Source organism: Gorilla gorilla, chromosome 18 (assembly GCF_029281585.2).
Source record: "Gorilla gorilla gorilla isolate KB3781 chromosome 18, NHGRI_mGorGor1-v2.1_pri, whole genome shotgun sequence".
In the NCBI taxonomy this organism is placed as follows: domain Eukaryota; kingdom Metazoa; phylum Chordata; class Mammalia; order Primates; family Hominidae; genus Gorilla; species Gorilla gorilla.
The window spans coordinates 74,832,030-74,855,239 of record NC_073242.2 but is presented as its reverse complement, the minus strand read 5'-3'; the positions used below and the strand labels follow the sequence as shown (position 1 = coordinate 74,855,239).

General features: G+C 41.5%; 1 long non-coding RNA gene and 1 pseudogene across 1 annotated transcript; one reads left to right on the top strand and one right to left on the bottom strand.

Annotated features, from left to right (window-relative positions):
- Nucleotides 1-2,141: 2,141 nt before the first annotated feature.
- On the top strand, nt 2,142-14,843 carry LOC129527776 (uncharacterized). The gene is made up of 6 exons (XR_008672840.1): nt 2,142-2,280; nt 4,204-4,445; nt 5,601-5,719; nt 8,056-8,231; nt 12,202-12,372; nt 14,767-14,843. It is a non-coding gene; the product is annotated as an uncharacterized lncRNA (long non-coding RNA).
- A 674-nt stretch (nt 14,844-15,517) lies between these two features.
- LOC101133867 (angiogenic factor with G patch and FHA domains 1-like) lies at nt 15,518-19,030 on the bottom strand (annotated as a pseudogene).
- Between the last annotated feature and the right edge of the window lie 4,180 nt (nt 19,031-23,210).

Genomic DNA, 23,210 nt, shown 5'->3' with positions numbered 1-23,210 from the left:
TATTAAAAATGAAATTATCATACAATCTGGCAATCCCATTTCTGGGATATCTATCTAAATGTGCAAAGCAGGACCTGAAAGAAATATTTGCACAACCATGTTTATAATGGAATTATTCCCAAAATCCAAAAGGTAGAAGCTAGTTAAATGTCCCTTGACAGATAAATAAGTAAAGAAAATATGATATATACATATGATGAAATATAATTTAAAAGGAAATCCTATCACACGCTACAGTAACAATAAACCATTAGGACATTATGTTAAGTGAAATATGTCAGGAAACAAAGTGACAGTGAGTGTATGATTCCACTTATGAGAAATCTTAAGTAGTCCAACTCATAGAAAGAGAAAATAGCATGTATTTGTCAAGGGCTCAGGAGAAGGTTAAAATGGGCAGTTGTTTTTTTAATGGGTATTGAGTTTTAGTTTTGCAATGGAAAACTCTAGAAGCCTGTTGCATTACAATGTGGATATATGTAATACTACTAAATTATGCAATTAAACACATATAAAATGGTAAATTTTGTTATGTGCTTTTATTACAATTAAAATATTGTAAAGTGATACATAAAAGAGATACAGAGTTATAAAGTTTTCAGAAAAAATACCTTCAAATTACAAAAGTGTTTTCCTTACAAAACATAATATAGACTTGCCAATAAATACGACGGTAAATTAAGACTACTTACGTGACTACTCTCCTGAAAAAGACCAAATGGAATTATTTCACAAAGGCAATGTTGACTTATCCAATAATCAATCAATACATTACACAAAGTAATAGGATAAATGAAAGTAACAGCAAGATCCCTTCAACAGACACAGAGAGCATTTGACCAATCCAATATTTATTCACAATTAATCTCCCTGGAAAGGAGGAGTATAAGCAAACTTCCTAGATCTGCTAAAGGGCATCAATGTCTGTCAAAGGCCTGGGGTGGACAGAACACAACTGACAAAATGCTCAGAGCCGTAGGGACATGCCCAGCGCCACTTGTTTAACTTAAAAACAAGGCTGAAGTGAGAGCTGGTTGGTGACTAGGCTGGAGAAATGTACGGAAGAGTGAAGACTATCTGAGGGCCTTTGGATATTTCTGAAGGTTTTTTTTGGAGTTGACGAGCTGATGTCCCATCAGTATTGAGGATATTAATAAAAACACCAAGAATATTAATAATACCAATAACAATTCATGCCAATGGCCCAGCATATGCCAGGACTTACATTCATTTCATGAGCATGACTCTGTTGAATCATCAAGACAAATCTATGAGGTGGGCACCCTTATTCCCACTGCACCAGAGACTGACCTCATCCAGGCCAAATGCAGCAATTCTCCATCTCACACACACATGGTGTGATGCAAAGCCCCACCAACCTCATCACCACACTTGCGTTCCTACAGCATCACACCTCTTCCAATTTGGGAATTTCCATGCTCCGGGTCTGGATGTCAGTGCTAAAATGATCCAGCAAGAGGTGTGTCAGTACTTCTAAGGATGCCCAGGCTCCACCAAATTTCCTGACTGATGCTCTTAGGAAAATACTATATCACTTGAATGTTCTCTGAAAGCCTGTTCTCCTGTTCCTTCCTATCTCAGTAAAGGGCCCCACCATATCTCTGGAAATTCTCCTGACTTGACTAACATGTAGCAATAGTCTTGAAGACTCTTTTCTGTTGCATGCAACAAACCAACATTTCCTATAGCCTTGGGGTCAAATGTATCCCCAGAATAGAATGTATCCACCTACTTCATTCTGATTTCACCCAGTCTAAGCCACTGTCATTTTCACCTGCTGCTTGTTTCCATATTTGCCCTCTTTAGAATTAATGCTTCATAAAGTGACTGGAAAAAGCTTTTAAACATATGAATCTGATCGTGCCTCTTGCTTAAAACCCTCCAATAACTTCCCACCTCATGGGGAACGAAATCACAGTCAAGTTTACATATCTCACAGGAACTCTGAAACTTCACCTCCTCCCCTTGCTTTCCTTACACCCTTCCCTCTGCCACTGGTCTCTGGTTTTTCAAACTCACCCTCTTCGCTCCCATTTCAGGATAATTGCTCAATAGAATCCTCTGCCTGGAATTTTCTTCCTCAGACTCTTTGCATGTCATTCCCTCTACTGCTAGGTTACTGGGATCTCAAGGTAGATGTTATGTCCAGACAGAGGCTGCTGTGAGCTGAATCGTCTGCTTCCCAAAATTCCTATGTTGACACCTTAACCCCCAGCACCTAAGAATGAGACTATATTTGGAGATAGCATCATCACAGAGGTAATTACCTTAAAATGAGGTCTTTGGGAGCAGAGGTTAAGGAGTAGGGAGATGGTTGAATTACACAAAATTTCAGTTAGACAGGAAGAATAAGTGCAAGAGATCTATTGCACTTGGTGACTACAGTTAATGTAATCTGTTCTTGAACATTGCGAGGACAGTAGATTTTGAGTGTTCTCACAACAAAAAAAGATGGGTTTGTGAGGTAACACATATGCCAGTTATCTTGGGTTAACCATTCCACAATGTGTGCATATTTCACAACAGTACCATAAGTGTAGGCAATTTTTATCAGTTACAAAAAAAAAATTTTAAATGAGGACCTTAGGGAGAACCCTAATCCAATGTAACTGTTGTCTCCACAAAGGAGGAGATAAAGATACAAACGTGCACACACAGAGAAATGGCCACATGAGGACATAAGGAGAAGGCGGCCACTTACAACCCCAGGAGAGAGGCCTCAGAGAAAAACCACCTTGCCCACATCTTGATCTTGGACTTCATTCTCCTTCATCAAATGGAGGCTTCTGATCCTGAATACTTTCCAAAAACTAGAAAGTACAGTGGTGAGGAGGCAGCACAGAACTCAGGGTGAAAAGTTTAGAGAGAATAACACCTCCCCATTGCCCTGTCCTATCCCCAAAACACACCTGTGCCAGCCTTTATTGGTCTTTTGCATTCCCCTGTCCTGGGGATAGTGTAACTTGTTGATTTGTGTTTACATAGATGATAACATAAAACAATGGTAAACAATAAAATAAAAACAAACAGCACAACTCAAATAATAGTGTTTGGGCGGGGTGACAGTGAGGGAAGAAGGCCACATAACAATGGAGATGGAGCTTTTTGAACTAAATCAATGTCCTGTTTTGTTTCTACATCAGAATCTATAGTAGCAATTGTCAGGTTAGGTGTTTTTGTCCTTATCTGCCCCATAAGTTCCAGAGGGGATTACTCTAAACTGGGTGAGAAACAAGTCAAGGAGTGTGAGACAAACTTCCCTGCCATTTGCCACAGTGGCAGGGCAGAATTCATCAAGAGTGCCTCTACCCTCTGATGTCCAAAAAGTTTAACTCTGTAGGTGATGTTTATTGGCTGCCAATTTAGAAGCATCTGCCTTCATGCTCCCGTCTAGAATGGTAACATATCTCTGCCAGTAGCTGATAAAATCCCCAACATCCCATAGTCCTGTTTTCCAGTTAAGACTCACTGGAACTATGTGGGCAGATTTACATAGTTCAATTCTTCTAGCAGCCAAGGAATACTTGATATTGTTTTCATTTGAAGCCTCTGAGAGAGGGAGTCAGCCTCCACCTTAGAACTTTTGACACATAGTCTTCCTAACACTACTATTTACACTGATTTGAAAGTCATTGATGAGCTTGCTTTGAAGCTCCTGTCAAACTTAATCCTGACACATCAAGGGCTTGGGACTTCCCAGCTTGACATTCCAATTTTGAAGTGAGTAAATTTGAGTTCTCCAAGACATCAGAATCCCACTTAGAATGTAACATATTCTAAAAGAAAATTGGACTGTCACAGGAATATCTTAGCTGTAACAGAAAAATTAGATTCTTTGGTGAAAATTTTATGCCCTCTGATACAGTTTGGCTGTTTTCCACCCAAATTGCATGTTGAGTTTTAGCTCCCATAATTCCCAAGTGTTGTGGGAGGGACCTGGTAGGAAATAATTGAATCATGGGGGTGGTTTTCCCCATACTTTTCTGGTGGTAGTGAATAAGTCTCACAAGATCTGATGGTTTTATAAGGAAAAACCATTTTTGCTTTGCTTTACTCTCATTCTCTTTTCTCACGTTTGCCACCATGTGAGACATGCCTTTTACCTTCTGCCATAATTGTGAGATCTCCCCAGCACGTAGAACCGTGGGTTCATTAAATCTCTTTCTTTTGTAAATTGCCCAGTCTCAGGAATGTCTTTATCAGCAGTATGAAAATGAACCAATTCATCCCACTTCACTGTTTGAAGAAAAACTGCTGGCTCTATGGGGTCTTCAATTTACTGAATGATTCCTAGATGCCTGGCCCTAATTCACTCGAGAGTCAAGAAAGGTGCCACCTTATGGTGCTCACTGGGCGGTTGTGGATGTCTAACCTCAGTGCTAGTCACACAGAACCTGAAGCCAGGCTGGCTGCTCCTGTAAATGGTAAGAGCTCAGGGTTTTGGATCACTGGCCATGTTTTAACTGTTTAATCTTCCACATTGAAACCAAAGGCTATTTGGTAAAGGATGTCTTTTTGTTGGGTTCACACCAGAATTTTATCTGCTGATCTGTCAGGTCCTTCATTTAGGAGTCCATAATAAGGATCTGTTCTCTGAAAATAGTTACCACAATTAAGCCCAAAACCAAGCCTGAATCCACGTGTAATGCAGAGGTCATCACTGCATGCCAGATTTGTGCTTCTTGGTGAAAGGTGACCTATTTGTCCGATGGTTTAGAAGGCCCCAGACCATTCCTGGCATGATAACTGCATCGGCCTTTGACCCACTTCTTGAGGTATCAATCATGTCTCACTTTAGCATAATAATCAGGTGACTCCAGTCACACCATGTGTCAGTTGAAGCTCATTCGTGTAACCTTTAGGGTTTTGAGACCACTTGCATTTTAATCACATTGTAGCTTTTATCACTATATTTATCAACATAGCAAACTGTTTGATTTTACTTATTTTTTTCCTCTGGGTCCACACATATATAATTTGTAAATTGAACGTGACTTTCCCCTAAACACCCCAAAATCCCTTCTTTACTGACTCTAAGATTAAGAGAACTTCCCTGAAGTCTATAGGCATCCATTTTCAAACTCTGAGATTTCTCACTGACCATTCCTGGGCAAGATGGGTCTTTCTTTTCCTTAGCTGCAACCCCAGGCAAATCTGGTTTCTACATTCTCTGAATTACAGTCCAGCCCAAAAAGGGTTGTGTTCTATATAAAAGTGAACTTTCATATAGAAGTTCTTGTGTCCATATCATCTCGCTATACTAGAAAAAAATGACTAGAAGACAGTACGGGTGACTAGACTAGAAAAAATGACTACATAAAGCTATAGGTACAAGCATAGGAGACAAAAATTCTGTGGATGTAGAGGGAGGACAAAAACTGAAAACCTAAAAATGAACAAATTATACCCCACAAACTACAGAAATAGAGAGGCATTAATAACTTTTTGTCTTTCTGAACTATCCCTAGTGAGGCCCAGAGAAGAGTTGGGGAATCCTGTTGGGCCAGGTAGTGGAGTAGTATTAGTTAGACCAAATGGTACAACAGGACCTGTGGTATTAGCTTCTCTCTGTGATATAGGCATGGAATCCCAGGGAATATCCTGCATTCTCAGTGTCCAGCTGTCTGATGCCACAGTTGTTTATGATGATCGAGGACAACTACGTTTTTCTGAGGAGACTTACCACCTCATGGCTGAGGTAAGCTGGATTCTATAGAACATTGATTCTATTTTCTCCTTCCTATGTGAGCTGGGGTTACTTCTTTAGTTTTTCCTCTAAAGATGAAATTATATTTGTCAATAATTGTGTAAAATAGAGACATAAGTCTGGGAAGTAGACACTTAGATACAACCCTCAGCAGAAATTTTAGCCTGTTTCTCTTCTCATTTTTATTCATTTGACACAGAGAGATGCCCTGACATGTGGTCTCTCAGGAGTAATTAGAACATTGTACTTCTAGAAAAGCTGATGGGACAGGGCAGGGCTTCGAGTGAGGATCCAAGCTTCTGTCCAAATCTCCCAGTCTCTCTGTATGTGGTAGGTGGAGTCAGGAAATATCCTGGAGTTCTGTTAGATATTATTAAGAGAAAACAAAATTTCTGTAAATTAGAGTACTAGGGAACATGTTCATCAGTCACCTTCAGAGTCAGATGCTAAGGGTTGAGCCTGTGTGGGAGAGCACAGAGCAATGTATGCCTACCAAAGCCTCTGATCATGTGTGAATGGTGAGTCTCTGGTTCAGGGAGAAGTCCTGTATCTGACAGAACATGATGGTTCTGTGCATGTGAGACTCAGTGCCCTTCCTCAGCAGAGCAACACTGAGTAAATAAGTGTTTTAGGATCAAGCATATGAAGGCCAATTTTATTTTGAATTTATCAAAGACAGAAACAGGAAAAATTTTTATACACTTTCAAATTGAGTAACAGCATCAGAAACTTCAGTAAAAAAGTCACAGGAGGAATCTCTGGTTTCTTATTCATCCCCAGAAACCACAAAAATCCTGATACAACCTTTAATAATTTACCTTGTAAAAACTTGATTTTTTCATTGTATAGATTTATCTTTCATTTGACCTTTATTTTACTGCAGGTTATAATTAGCACGTTATTTTTTACCTTTATGATAGAAACATGAGATTCCTAAACCCAAAGCATCAATGATGTCTACCCAACTGTAGTTTGTATTGCCAGTTGACTTTTTTGCTATCCTCTGAGTTTGTGTCTCCTTGTAAAAACTCATTTGTAAAAACTTAATCATTAATATGATAGTTTTAAAACATGGAGCCTTGTGGGAAGTGACTCACTCAGGAGGACTTCATCCTCATAAATGTAATTAATACCCTGTAATAGAGGTTGAAGGGAGCACTTTTGTCCTTGCCACCATGTGAGGCACAGCAAGAAGGCACCATTTATGAGAAACAGGATCCTCACCAGACCCTGAATTTGCTGATGCTTTGATCTTGAACTTTGCAGCCTCCAGAACTGTGACCAATATATTTCTGTTATTTATACATTAGCCAGTCTAATGTATTTTATTTAACAGCCTGAACAGAGACACTTTCTCATACACTGTGGTTTATTTTAAATTTGTACTTCCACTGAGCTATCCATATATTCATAAATCAGCATGTCTCATAGGGTGGCATAGCCACTCTACTTTTTCATAGTTTTCTCAGCTGTTCTCACTTATGTTTTCATCTATAGGAGTCTTGCAATAAAGTGGCTGCTTCCAATACCAGATGGTATCTCTACTGGGACAAAATTAAATTTCTGAATTATTTTGAAGAAAAATGATGATTGAGTGATATTGAGCATTTCTACCTTAGAACATGATTTGGTTTTCCATTTGCTTATGCTGATTTTCTTATATTTCAAGGACTTTTTATGGTCTTTCTCATATGCTTAACAAATGTTTGTTAGATTTATGTATAGCTAGTTTATTTTATTTTGTCCTGTTAAAAAGTAAACTGTAGCACAATACAAATTTTAAAAGTTTTCTTGGCTGGGAATGGTGGCTCATATCTGTGATTCCAGCACTTTGAGAGGCCAGGTTGAGGGGATTACTTGAGCCCAGAAGTTTGAGGCCAGCCTGGGAAACATAGTGAGACCCTGTCTCTACAAAATACAAGAAGAAATTAGCCAAGTGTGGTGGTGCATGCCTGTAGTTGCAGCTACTTATGGGGCTAAGGTGGGAGGATGGCTTGAGCTCAGGATGTAAGACTGCAGAGAGCTTTGATTCTGTGTACACACCCCAGCATGGACAATAGAGCAAGAACCCGTTTTAAAAATATTTTCTTGAGAAAGAAGCAACTTATGAATTGTGGAACACCAGAGCAAGAGAGGCTTTCCACTTCAATGGCAAAGTGTCAGAGGTATGATTGTATTGAACAAATGCAGGAACAAAATATTAAAATTATGTGATTTGTTGCAGTTATAAAATTGTATTTTTTGGTTTACCTTATAGACATATATTACTATAAGATTCTTGGTACTTTTGATAATTTAAGCTTAAGTTCTTTTTTTTTTTAATGCAGGCATTCACAAAAAAATAGCTCACGTTATGTTTTGCTTATTTGCAAGCCAACAAGATGAGGTCCCTGAGGATGTCTAACTGATTCTGTCCACTCGGGAATGTTTCGGACTTGGTCTTCCTTTTAATATACTTTATAAATCATTTTGTAATTTTTACCTCCTACCCATTCTGTAACAGGTCAGTTACTTTTATAAATATGTAAATATCCTTTATATATGATTTCTAAATCACTAGTGAACACTGATTGTTACACAGGCATACTTAGTCTTATGGCATTTTATTGTTCTTTATAGATATTGGATTTCTTACAAGTTGAAGGCTTTTTGCAACCCTATATTGAGTGACTCTGTTAACACTATTTTTCCAACATCATGTGACCTTTGTGTGTGTTTACATCTGTGTCAGCTTTTTTTTGCAATAAAGTATATTTTTTATTAAGGTTTGTACATTGTTATTACAAACATAGGCTATTTCAGTCTTATTCTACAGTATAGTGTAAACATCACTTTCATATGCACTGGGAAAGAAGAAAAATTGCATGACTCACATTATTGTGATATTTGTTTTATTATACTTGTTTAGAGCAAAAGCCATATATCTCCAAGGTATATCTGTATATTTTCATTGAATTGGCTCCATTTACTGGAATGATAAATCACTATTCTTTGATTAAAACAAGAGTTGTGGAGTGTGAGGGGTCAGGGTGAAAATAAATCAGAAGTGAAGGTAATAAAACGTCCTCCAACTCACACATGGAGTAAATAAAAATTCAGTGTGGATGAAATACAAAATTATCTAAAATTGAATATTCTCAAAAACATTAATCTTTATATCATTTTGTATACGAAAATTATGAGGCAGAGAACAAAACAAAAAAATACATTTTATGATGAAAGATTTCATAATCTCACTGTAAAATGCAAGAAGAAAAATATAAAATGTAACCACAGGTAAAATAAATGACAATATTTATATTACATTTAATATCCTATAATACAGTATGATCAACTGAAATGCATAAAATAGAATAAAGTTTAAATTTCAAAAATTTAAAATGAGGGAAATATGAGTCAGGAGAAGAATAAATAATTATGATCAATTACATTTAACATATCTTGACTTCAATTTTATGTAAAAATATTCATAGTAAACACCTTGTGTGGTGATTTCACCATAATTTTGTTAAACTGTAAAAATATATTGACATTTTTCCCATGAAGAGTATTATTAAGTGTTTGTGGATATTAGTGTTCTCGGGTTCAGTGTGGGAGAGTGAGAGGTTACAAACTTTTCTGAATTAAAAAAGCAGCACATAATTTTATATTTATTTTGTTATAATTGAAAATATGAAAAGGTATATGAATAATTACATCCTCATATTTGTCTGATTATATAGAAATGCATGACTGTCATGAGACATCCAATAGACATCAAATGTCTAACAGGAGATATATAATTTGTTTATAATCTTAGCCGTCTACAAATTGCAGAGTTCACTGTTTTGAGTATATTGTTCAAGCTCCTTTCCTAGGACTGCTTCAGGGTCTTTCATTTATTAATACTGTGCATCTAAAATTGTCACTGCTGGTACTTTGGAAGAATCTGAGAAGTAGCAGTTTCTTGCTCTCATTCCAAGAGTGTATTCTCTGCTGAATAGGGTGAATAGGATCATTGTCCATGTTTTAACTGTTTAATCTTCCACATTGAAACATTGGGTTCAATGTGCACCCAGCTCAAGCCTCATCTAATCCACTGACAGGCTCAGTTATTTCCTGCCCAGGCAAGGGGTGGTCTTCTCTATCCAGAGCTGAATTCTCAGGGCCAGGCAGTGTGGCTGAAACAAGCCACTTCTTAGCAGGGAAGACACAACCTGCCTGGGTGGTCATGGCATAGAAGGTCTGCTCCTGGGCACAAAGAGGCCCCAGAGCCAGGCAAGCTGAGTGAGTTTCTCCCAGGTCAGTGGAAAATGGACCTGCTGAACCAACACCTGGGGATAGATTTTGATAAGTGGACTTTGACACACATTGCAAGGTCACAAAGCTTTCCGAAGTGATGACTATTGAACTCCTCGGGCCCAATAACTGTGCCACTTGCTACACCTAGTGTAAACCATGAAAGGCCCTCCGTGGTGGGCATCACAGGTCTCCTGGATTTCACTGCTGTGCACAGCAGTGGAGGACTTTAGTTTCTTTTTCAACATCAAGCTGTGCTCCTCTCCTGAACAGTTCCCTGCAGAGGAAGCACGTGAGTGAGAGACTCGCCAAAACAGTACCTGCAGACTAATTTCCACAACCTCCCGTGCACCTTCAGGTGAACCTCATTTGTGTCTTCCCCTCCGTCCTGACCATCTTAGCACTTTAATGAAGTGAAGCTTAACCCCTTCTGAGTTCCCAAATATCCCTGAGTTCCAGGGTCTCAAAAATTTTTTCAGTCATTAAGAAACGCCCTTGCTGCTCAAGCCCTCTCTAAAAGTCTACGCCTTGTTTGCCCTTTGGGGCAAAAAAAAAAAAAAAAAAAAAAAAGCAGAAAAAAAAGCAAGATTATATCTGCACTATCTTGGCAGCTGTCCTTGGAACTGACTTTCCTTTTCTTGAAATTTTCCTCATGTGAGCTCAATTCTGATTCTGTTGCTAAAATAAGAGTTTGAGTAAGTGCCTCCTACCAAACACCCTCAAAGCCTTAGTTCATCGTGGACACACAGGAGCTGAAGTTGTCACTGGTCTCCTCTGTTCTTCAGAGTCCAGAATCTGTAAGGTCCTGGAAGTCAAAGAGCTCCCAGTTTCCTTGCCAGGGGAGACTGTGTTGCTTCCCTGACTCTTTTCACCTTGAAAGAGTCAAATTTTCCCTCACCTAGCAGTGCTGTTTCTGGCTTTGAGCTTAATTATCTCAGAATTCTTCTCTTCATTTAGATTGGGCTCTGATCCTCGTGCAACATGGAGTTTAGGTGACTTGCTTCTCCCAGGCACAGAGTCCCATAGTCTATCTCTGACAAATATTTCTGGATCAGTCTTTCAAGTGAAGCTCTTCCGCCAATGTCATGAGTGAACACGTTTCTCAAAGCCTCCTCAGGGACCTAAGCCATTTCCCGTTCCTAATTTTGAAATAAAGCCCCACTAAAGACACATAGCTCAGTATTCCTGATTCCAACCCTCCTTGGAGACTTCATAGGAACAGCGCAAGGCCTTACCCTGCCTTTCCATGTGTTTCTCACTGGAGTGGCAGGACGGGGGTCTTGCCTTTTTCTTTGAGTGGTTTCTTCTCATCTTAGCCCTTTTATGTAAAGGAGATCTGTTTGAAAGAAGGCTGGTCAGTGGGACAGTGGATGGAGGAGTAGTGGGGGATCAGAGTCTTCATTTCTTTTTCTCTCATTCAAACTCAAATGAAAGCTGCTCTCTCTCACATGTCCTGATTGACAGTGTGAGTTATTCTCCTAGACCTGCCTTTTATATGTCCCTCAGCTGGGCGTGGCTTACTCTTATTGGCTGAACAGTTTTCTTTTTCCTTCCTCATTAGGGCCTCAATAAGATAAGTTTAATGCTGTAATTTTATTAGGGACCTAAACACAGTTAATGGGAGACACTTTCTGGGTCTTGCCATAGTGTCAAAAACAAAAACTAAAAAAGTCAGGGGCACAGAAATCAGATGATAGGGGAATCATTTTTTCTAATTTCTGTCCCAATTCCTACCTGGAAGTATTTTGATACTGCTTATTTTTCAAGATGCAGAATTAAACATATCTATATTGAACTGTTTTATACATTTTGCAACGGAAGAGCATTATACGTAGTGTTAAAATCATGTACATAGATATAATTTTTTAAACGCTTGGAAATGTCAACTTAAAATTATGGTTGATTGTATTAGACAAATACATATTTGATAAAATAAAAAGTGGAGAAAAAGTAAATACCAAATAAAATGGCCATTTCTACGTTAACAAGGGGGAAGATAATTAGATCAAATTCAATTGAATTGAATTGATTAGATTAGAGCTGACAGTAACTTAATCAGCCTGTGATTCCTGAGGCAGCAAAAACTCTAGGTGGAGAGAGAAACTTTCCCCCTTTGTCACCCTTCCTCAAAGCTCTACTTTGTTTTTTAGAATTTATTCAGCCTCTCTAGTAAAACTGGACTTGGTCCCAAACAGGTAACACAACTGACCAGAAGAAAAACAGCCTAGATCCTGAGCATTCAGCCCGTGCCTTCACACAACAAACACCACCTGAGTCCCATCAAAGCCTGTGTTGTTTCCCAACATTCACCATTGAGACATATTCCAGAGCAGCCTCTCAAAATCACCTAAACAAGATGGAACAAGGTATGATGGAGCTTCCAGGCTCAGGACAGCTGCCTCATTCCTTCCTACTGAGAAATCTGTATCTGCTGGTTAGAGCTATCAAACTGTAGAAGACTTAGTTCATGTCCCAGCAAGTGTGCCCTAAAATGACCTTCTTGTTTTTCCCTCTTCTGAGAAAAGCATGCAGGAATAAGAACTTCTATGTTAGAGAGTACTTGCTCTTCCGCTCTCAGATGGCTTGGTTGACTGATGAACTGATGCCCTGAGGAGGGGAAAGATCCAGGGAAGAGCCTGTGCTGGGTGACTCTGTGTTTTCCCAGCTGTGCTGTTTGTGTGCAAATAGTGGAACCCCCAAGAAATCAGGTGATAGACAGACAGACACTGCCTAATAAAATTGTCTGAATTTAAATAGGATTTAAATGGAACTTATAATATCATTATATATTGATACTATAATATTATATATAATTTATTTGATATATAAACAAATTTTGAATATATGTTATAATATCTTAAGCAGTCATTTACACAAGAGCAGATAATATTCTTAGATTCTATTAAGTTTATAAGTTAATGTTGTTATAAAATTTAACACAATTTTCTTATAAATTACCTAACAAAATTTTAATGTTATTATAATATCATAGTAATACATATGAATTGTGATACCTTAATATATTGTGATGTCATAATACATATGAATTGATATCAAAATATATTGTGCTGTCATAATACATACAAATTATGATATCATAAAATATTGTGATGTCATGATACATACAAATTATGGTGTCATGTACATTGTGATGTCATGATACATACAAATTATGGTATTATAATATATTGTGATGTCATAACACATATGTGATATCATATTTATTTATTTTTATGATATAATAACTTAAAATTTTGTCAGTTAATTTTATAAGAAAATTGAGTTAAATTGTGTAACAACATTAACATATAAAGAAGCTTAGAGTCAAGGTGAAAGATGAAAGAGGAGCAGGCATCTCACATGGTAGGAATGGGAACAGGAAAGATGGGGGAGGGATAGGTCTCACTTTTAAACCAACTGATCTCGTGAGTCACCATGACAAACACAGCACAACGCCATGAGGAATCCATCCCCATGCTTCAACCACCTCCTATCAGGCCCACTTGTAACATTAGGGATTAAAATTTAATATGAGATTGGAGGGGCCATCTCAACTATATCATATGACCATTAGAAAAACAGATGAAACACTCATGGTTTCTACTGTCCAGATACTTTCATTCCAGAGCAAATGGCTAAATGATTGAATTCAACATTCTGTGGTCAGAAGAGAGAAGGGAGGGGTACTGGGGACTTTGGTTACATTTGTTCCACTTCCCTTATGTTGTTGTTGTGAGATCTGATGTCACCACCTGAAGTGCAATTCATGGACAGAAGAATTATTGTTATTGTTGTGATTATTCTTATTTCTTTTACCTCAGTAAAAATAATTTTTTAGCTTCCCATTTAATTGTCCTAAAACACCCTAAGTGTTTTTATTTTTAATTCCTTGTTATTGTGTGTTATAAAAATTGACAGGGAAATGGCTAAAATAGATTAAATTATATAAACTCTAGAAGTCAAGTTTTTACAGGGCAGGCTTAAGAAAGACAGAACTAGAAATACTGCACCAGCATAGACATCAGCCACATGGGATCCACTTTCTGTCCCAGCCCTGCCTAGATCCACCCTCTTCTAAGGCCTCATCTGAATTGGGCTTCACTCTAGAATCTCCTCTCACAGAACTAATTAAAGGAGATCAGAAAATTGAGTGGTGGTTCCTGCTGCCTCTCCTGAGCTACAGCCCACAATTTCCTGAAAATAAAAAGCAGATGGCCAGGCACGGTAGCTCATGCCTGTAATCCCAGCCCTTTGGGAGGCCGAGGCGGGTGGATCACAAGGTCAGGAGATCAAGACCATCCTGGCTAACACAGTGAAACCCCGTCTCTACTAAAAATACAAAAAATTAGCCAGGCACGGTGGCGGGCACCTGTAGTCCCAGCTACTCAGGAAGCTGAGGCAGGAGAATGGCATGAACCCGGGAGGCGGAGTTTGCAGTGAGCCGAGATTGCGCCACTGCACTCCAGCCTGGGTGATAGAGCGAGACTCCATCTCAAAAAAAAAAAAAAAAAAAAAAAAAGCAGATAAATGGGAGCAAATAATTATACATTTCTGGATCACAATTTTTTTTTCACTGAAGCCAGTGCTTCTAGAGAAATCCCACCTAGCAACCTGCAGTTTATTTCTGCAGATCCAGTAGTTGCTCTACAAGGCGCAAGAAAGTCAACATAAATACCAAAAAAATCCCTCTGAGCAGTTCACCCTTTCTTTCTGTATCCCTCTGAGCTACACAGCTTTTATTCTACACATTTTCTTTATAGGTAAATTATTTCAAAACTAAAAGAAAACATAGAAATGCTGGGCCATTCAATCCGGGGAATTACAGAATGTTTAGCACCCAACTTCTAGGAAGCTATAAGGATGAACTCACCATGTGATGTTTCCAGCACAGCTGTGTAACATACTTCTGAATACATAGTACATGATCAATAAACATTGTATTAACTCATGTATACATGTTTTTCAAATGCAGGCCTACTCTAACGTTCTCTAGCATCTGTAAACTTTAAAGAGCCAGCAGAGAATAACATGCTTGTTAATAGTGATTGGTGATTTCCACTTTGGGCCAAAAGTATTTATGTTGTGGTAACAGTGTTAGGTGTCAGGAACTCTGTGTCCTGTGACTACTTTCTCTAGCTGAGTGCTACTACAATGGATGTACTGGGAGAAGCATCAGCATTAAGAGAAAACTTTTTAAAGAAGCCAATTCCTGGACCCCTTCCAAACCTGCAGAATTACATTACTAAGAGAGTAATGTAATCAGAGAGGAATCAGAAATGATTTATATGTACATTGAAACTTAAGAGGCAAGGCTTAGCTAAGTGTCTCTCAGCCTAGGCGTCCAACCATAATCACATGACTACTTTTAAAAAATACCATCACCTGTGCTCTCCCCACAGATTCTGTCAGTTAATCTTGGTTGGAACATCCATATGGTTTTTGTTAAAATAAAATAAATAAGAGTTTCCAAACTCTATTTTTTAAAGCTTGAGTTTTCTTCTATGATTAACCTCACTCTACAGTCCCTTTTACCCAAGGTGTGGTCCCTAGGTCTTCTCTTTAAGGTTTCATTTCTGGGAAGTTTTCAGCAAACCTATCTCATGCTTTGTCACAGTTTGTTTGCTTTTGTTTTGGAAAATGCGAACATCTTCAATTGAGTATGGATTGCATGTCCCCACACCTACATGTGTTCACTGAGGCTGAAGTTGAAGCTGAGTTGGAGTTTTCATTCCCCGCCATCCTTTCCCAGACCCTCTCTTTTTTTCTAATCCATCTTCTCCAACATCTTCTGACCTTTGTTGCTGTCAGTAGTTTCCGAAGAAACAGATGCAGGAGCATCATCTTTTTGAAAGTTCTTTAACTTCCAATCTGCTCCATATGTTTTCCAGCTCTATCTTTATATTTTAGATTCTTCCATGTCTATTCATCTTCATAGTCTGTATTCTGAAACCATATTTTACTCGTATTTTCTTTAATTATTTTCTTATTCCCAACTCTTTTTTTCTCCTTACTCAGTGTTGGACCAGTAAACAATTCGTCTTTCTTATCAAGGCAAAGGTGAGCTCTAACATGCCATGGCTCGCAGCCATCACAAGTATCGCTGCCAGGGTGAATGTGAAAGGGTAACACAGTCTCTCCAATTTTCACTTCATGTCTATGCTCAAGGACATAAGGGTCACATTTAGTTTGCAGCTGAACCATCTGTTTTCCATGAACAATTGTTCCATTTTGACTGCCTTTATCTACAAGGACATAACTTCGTTAAGTCATGGTCAAAATAAATTTCTGCATGAAATTTACTGACACCAACTTCAGGATTCAAACAGTATGCTCCAAATCATTTTCTCAGGTGATAGACAGACAGACACTGAATTGTTGACCTATCCAATAATCAATCAATGCATTACACAAAATAATAGGATAAAGGAAAGTAACAGAAAGATCCTTTCAACAGACACAGTGAGCATTTGACCAATTCAATATTCCTTCACAATTAGTCTCCCTGGAAAGGAGGAGTATAAGGAAACTTCCTAGATCTGCTGAAGGGCATCAATGAAAAACTTACAGCTAACCCCATAATAATAAAATACCGGTTGTTGTGTCATGACATTTGAGAACAAGAGGAAAAGGTTAACATCCAAAGAAATTACATAAGAAAAATAAACAAAGTCCTCCATGTGGGAAAATAAGAGGTTAGAAATGTCTATCATTGTAGATAACATAACTTGAATATAAAAATTTACAAGAAATTCATTAAAACCCACTAAAACCAATAAATGAGTTCAGCATGGTCACAATATATAAAATCAATATACAAAATTCAATTGTATTTTATGTACTACCAATGACCAACCTGAAAATAAAATTAAGAAAACAATTCCATTTTTATATGTATGAAAAAGAAAGAGTAGATTTAGGAGTAGATTAGGAGTAGATTTAGGAGTAGATTGGGAGTAGATTTAATCAAGTGCAATTTTACACTGGAAAAAAACTTTTTTAAAATAAATTTTTAAAAAACTAAAAAAATAGGCTTCATTGTTCATTTAGTTAATATTCTGTTATCAAGTGTGTCCATTTCAACTCCACGCAATAAGATAAACATATTTTAGCATTATTTTTATTGTAATAAATACAGGTTGGTAGAAAACTGATAAATATAAAAGGAACTAATTCTACGTGTCCCAAGTATGTAGGGTCCAGCCCTACAGGGCCTGTGGGCTTTTCTCTTCCTGTGCGGAGACAAGAGATCGTAGAAATAAAGACACAAGACAAAGAGAAGAAAAGACAGCTGGGCCCGTGGGACCACTACCACCAACGCGCGGAGACTGGTAGTGGCCCTGAATGCCCAGTCGCGCCGTTATTTATCGTATACAAGGCAAGAGGGAAGGGTAAGGAGTGTGAGTTGTCTCCAGTGATAGGTAAGGTCACGTGAGTCACGTGTCCACCGGACAGGGGGCCCTTCCTTATTTGGTAGCGGAGGCGGAGAGAGGGGACAGCTTAGGACATATTCATTATTTCTTTTATGTATTTCTCGGAGAGATCAAAGACTTTAATACTTTCACTAATTCTGCTACTGCTATCTAGAAGGTGGAGCCAGGTGTACAGGGCGGAACATGAAAGTGGACCAGGAGCGTGACCGCTGAAGCACAGCATCACAGGAAGAGGTTTAGGCCTCTGGATGACTGCGGGCGGGCCTGACTCATGTCAGGCCTTCCACAAGAAGTGGTGGAGCAGTCTTCCCCAACTCTTCCAGGGAAAGGGAGACTCCCTTTCCCGGTCTGCTAAGTAACCGGTGCCTTCCCAGGCACTGGCGTTACCGCTAGACCAAGGAGCCCTCTAGTGGCCATGTCTGGGCATAACTGAGGGCTCACACTTCTGGTCACTTATCACCCTTCAGCTCCTATCTCTGTATGGCCTGGTCTTTCCTAGGTTATAATTGTAGAACGGACATTATTATAATATTGGAATAAAGAGTAATGCTACAAACTAATAATAATAATATTCATATATAATCATATCTATATTCTATTTCTAGTATGACTATTCTTATTCTATATATTTTCTTTATTATACTGGAACAACTTGTGCTTTCTATCTCTTGGCTCAGCACCTGGGTGGCTTGCTGCCCACAAGAATAGCCCATCCTAATTTTTTGTTTTACATCTACTATAAATCAAATAGATTTTGTTCCATATTTTATAGTGGAATTTAAGATGAAACCCACATTGTTAAATATGTGAGATTGATTATAAGCTCATCAAGGAGGTTTTTACTCAGTGAGGGAATTCAGAGAACATAAAGTAGCAAAGGCAGAAGCAAATGTTTTGAATGAATTTTGAGAGACAATACTAACAGAAGTGCTTCCCACTTTTATGACTCATATGACTCATATGATCTTTCTGCAGGAAAAACTGCCTCTAATTGTAGACACTGGTTCATAGCAGATGCTAAATGAACCAGCACCAAGTTTATATCCAGGAGAGCTGATCAAGGGGATTTTGTCTCCTGGCTGATGACATGATACTGTCTTTCATAGGCTACTCCAAATATTCTATGATGATGGTAGAGTTTAGTGAAGTGGAGCCCCGGGCCTGCCATCCCCATGCTCCTGGCAAGCAATAGCATCTCCCCTCAGCACAGTGACATAGGGAATGCCATTGTCACCCACCTTGCTGCTGTTTACCTCCACATACTAAGTTGCCGTGCGCTTTGCAGTGGAACTCCACCTTGCTGGGTCTGGTTGGCCAGAAGCCTGTGGGTAGAAAGGTATGGTCAGGAGAGCACATTGAGAGAATGAATGGGGCCTCAGAGGCTGCCCACCTTCCTGCCCCCCGCCCATGTGTCACAGCCCTCACCCAGATGTCCAGCATGCATGTCTACTGAGGGCTGCTGAACTTGTTCTCCATCACAGAGGTGAGTGACAGCAGTCTGAGGGTGCCACACTTCATGACCAGGCTCTATTGCTGGTGCCACAGCTCCAGGTGGAAGTGCGGATAAATGGAAGACAGGTCCCACCTTCCACATTCAGGCCACACTCTCACCAACTTCCAGGGCCACCTCGATGTCCTGATGTGATGCTCTCCTTAGAACTGTTGTGGTTCTTCAGCCAGGAGATGGAGAGAGTGGGGTTGCCAGTAGCCAGGCAGTGAAAGTTAGTTAGCGTGGCCAGCATGGTAGGCAATTTCCTGTCCATCCACTGGGGCCAAGTCCAGTTAGGGGCCTCTGCTGGTGGAAGTTCATGTGAAGGCCATAGCTGAGGTGAGGAGCAGAGGCCCTTCTGACCAGACCCCCAATTCAAGGCCGCCCCTGCCCACCCCCAGCTTCAGTTTTCCCTCCTGTATAGAGAGCTTGTTGGCCTTTCAAGGGCCTCTTCCTGGGCTGCATGAGGCTCCCAGGAACTTCAACATGATGTCCCCACCCAGTCATGCTCAGAGCTGGGCCATGTGTCCCCTCCCATTTCCTCTGCTTCCCCCAAGTGGCCGCTCCTGCTGAGAGGTCAGGGTGCTTCGTCCTGGCCTGAAAGCCTCAGGGAATAATGGAGTCTCCTGGGGAGTCCTCACCTGCCCAGGGTGGCACATTCAGAAGGCTCACCAGGAAAGAGGCCGAGCAAGTAGCCCAGCTAAGTGAATGAGCCAGGACAGGCATTGGGAGCGGTTTACCAGGAGGGGAAATCCAGCCCCTTGCAGGACTGGGAGCCTCAGAAGCAGCTGAGAAGCCTTGGCCCGCAAGCCTCTGTGCCCCTAAGCCACCCCCGCAGAGCTTCACGGCCTGGCATGCGCAGGTGAAGATGGCCTCCTGGAGGCATCAGCTCTTTTTTGTCCTAGTGTCCAGGGCTGTCACCGTTCCCTCCCTTACACCTCAATGAGTTTTCTTCTTTTTGGGGGCTGGGGTTGGGCTGCCTTCCTGCATGGACTCATGGGTAGGCTGGATTGCCTTACCCCCCAGGAGAGAGGCACCAGGGGCCCAGGAAGGAGAAAGGAGGGAGCTCCTTTCCCACGGCGACCTCCTCACCATTCACGTGCAGCAATAGGCCTACTTCTTGGAGGAGGATGCTTAGGCACAGGCAGGAGCAGTGTAGAGAGATATTGGGAAGAGGCAACCCTCACAGCTCTGAGCTGCCCTCCAGGCCTCCAGGGGTGGTGAAAGGAAGCCCCTGGGTTATGAAGACAGCTCACTGGGCTGTGGCAGAGGCTGTTCCCACGACTAGGAGATGACTATGACAACGCTGCCCACTTCTAGACTGTGCCTTCTGAAAGTGGCCCTTCAGTTACCCCCACAGCTCAAGCCCGCACCTGCCTGGAATGGCCAGGTAGGCAGAGGCAAGCAGAGACTCAGGGTGAGGGTCCTAGGGTATGTGGGCAAAGGCAGAGGCCAATGGGGCAGGTGAGCAGAAATTTTCATCCTCTTCCTGGGTCTGCTCCTCTCCTGAGGTCTACTTTCCTCTGCCTCTGTCTCCCTGGCTGATTCTTCCTCACTTTCTTGCCTGCTCACCCCAGAGGTCCCAAGGGCTCAGCCCACCACCATTGGTCCCCAGTTTGTAGCTGCCCCTTCCATGTCCATCCCATGAGGACCCTCATCGGTATGAGCACATCTCTGGGCTCCTCTGAAACCAGAAGCCCCAGCTCCCTGACAGACCCCTCCACCCTCCGCTGTCCCAAGTCAGAATATCTGGGCATTGTCCCCCTGACTGCTCTCTCACACCCACAGCTCATTCCCCAAAAACGCTGTTGGCACCCCTTTCACAGCCCCCAGAGCCACCTTCCTCTCTTGCTAGGCGTAGCTTTCATCTCCTGATGCCTTAACCCCTCTGTCCATCTGTCCCACAGCAGCCACCTGAGTCCCTGCCAACTGCTGTGCTCACACCTGCAGTAGCCACCTCACCCAGAGCCAACATCAAAGTCCCCACAGGCCAGTCCTGACCTCCTCACTGCTCCTTGAACCCCAGTGGCCTGTGCCTTAATCTCATCCCTCTGCAGCATGGGGATCTCCTCCCACCCTCAGCTGGCCACTCAGAGCCTAGGACAAAGCATCCAGGGCCATCTGGATGGCCCAGCCACACCTCCATCCTGAGGGAATGCCAACCATTGAGTGACCCCAGTAAGGTCATCCCCAGGCGTCAGTCCCTCCCCTGCCACTCGAGGACAGGGCTAGTTGGGAGGGAAGCAGGCCCCACTCCCAGTCAATCAGTGTGCCTGGAATCTGGTCTCGCCAGTGTCTTAGCTCGGTCCTCCCATCTTCTTCACCTCCTGAAGATGGAGCATCTGCAGTGCAGGAGAGGGTGGGAGTGGGCAGTGGCCCCAGGACGGCCCACATCCAGATGCCTGCTGCTTCTCAGCTGGGGGCAGAGGCTTTCTGTCTGGAACTCAGTCTTTGATCTGCCCCAGGAGAACCCCAGGTGCCCCTCACAGGTAGGGCTGGAACCCCTTTTTCAGGCATTATGTCCTGGGGTGATTTCCTATTTACCAATGATCAGGGAGACCCTCAGAGGACGGGTGCTGGAGACACAGCTCCTGAGAACCCCAGCAGCTCCTGGCCATGCACCCACTCAGGGAACTCAGTGGCCCTGACCCCTTCCATCCAGCCTCATGCAGCCCCAAGGCACTCATGGCCAGGCGCGTGGCTCACACCTACAATCTCAGCACTTTGGGAGGCTGAAGCCGTGGCTTGCTTGAGCCCAAGAGTTCAAGACCAGCCTGGGTAACATGACGAAACCCTCTCTCTGCAAAAAATTTATTAAAATTAGCTGGCCATAGCCAGGCGCGGTGGCTCATGCCTGTAATCCCAGCACTTTGGGAGGCCGAGGCGGGCGGATCACGAGGTCAGGAGATTGAGACCATCCTGGCTAACACGGTGAAACCCCGTCTCTATTAAAAATACAAAAAAATTAGCCGGGCATGGTGGTGGGCACCTGTAGTCCCAGCTACTCAGGAGGCTGAGGCAGGAGAATGGCGTGAACCAGGGAGGCGGAGCTTGCAGTGATCCAAGATCACACCACTGCACTCCAGCCAGGACGACAGAGCGAGACTCTGTCTCAAAAAAAAAAAAAAGATTAGCTGTCCATGGTGGTACATGCCTGTAGTCCCAGCTAGAAGGCTTAGGTGGAAGGATCACTTGAGCCCAGTAGGTCAAGGCTTCAGTGAGCCATGACTGTGCCATTGCACTCCAGCCTGAGTGACAGAGTGAGACCATGTCTCAAAAGAAAAAAAAGCACTCACCTGTCACATAGACAATGAAAGGGCACTGCATGCATGGGGTGAGCCCTGACAGCTATAGGTCCCAGTGTCCTGCTCGGAGGCATCCAGCACTCACAGCTGCAGGGGCCCCACAAAGGTGTGATCCAGAAAACCAGTCCTGTGCCATTGTTGAACAAGAGAGTGGCTTCATCAAACCAAGTGCTGAAGATGACCAACTGCTCTTGTTGGCTGGACTCAGGCCTGCATTTCTGCAAGTCAGGTGGGTGACTGGGAGGCAGGTACCCCAAAACCTAGCACAGTGAAGCTCAAAAGCCCCATGGGAGGCAAAGTGACACTCCCGTTTTATTGACACATCAGCATGCATCTGACACTTAGTAGTTGCTCAATAAACAGTAGTAGATGAATGAATGGTCATTAGTTTGGACAGTATAATTTTGTCTATGGTACTCCAAGAGAGCACTGATACGGTAGTCCCCCATTATCGGCTGTTTTGCTTTCTGTGGTCTCAGTTACCTGCAGTCTGAAAATACTATATAGAAATTTCAAGAAGTAAACAACTCAAATTTTAAATTGCTCACCAATTCTGAGTAGCTTGATGAAGTCTCCCACCCTCCCAGGATGTGAATCATCTCTTTGTCCAGTATTTTCACACTGTACCCACTACCTGCTGATTAGTCACTTTAGTAGCTGTCTCAGTTATCAGATCGACTGCTGTGTTATCATAGTGCATGGGTTCAATGAACGCTTATTTTGCTTCATGATGATTCCAAAGCACAGAGTAATTCAGATATGCCAAAGAAAAGCCATAAAGTGCTTTTATTAAAATGAAAACCCAAAACTTCTCAACTTAATGAGGAAAGAAAAACAATCTTGTAGGTTGAGGTTGGTAATGTCTATTGTAAGAACAAATCTTGTAAGAACAAGATTGTAAGAACAAAGTGTGAAATTGTGAAGCAGCAAAAAGAAATTTGTCCATAGTATATGTAAGGTGTGGTACTATCCTTGGTTTC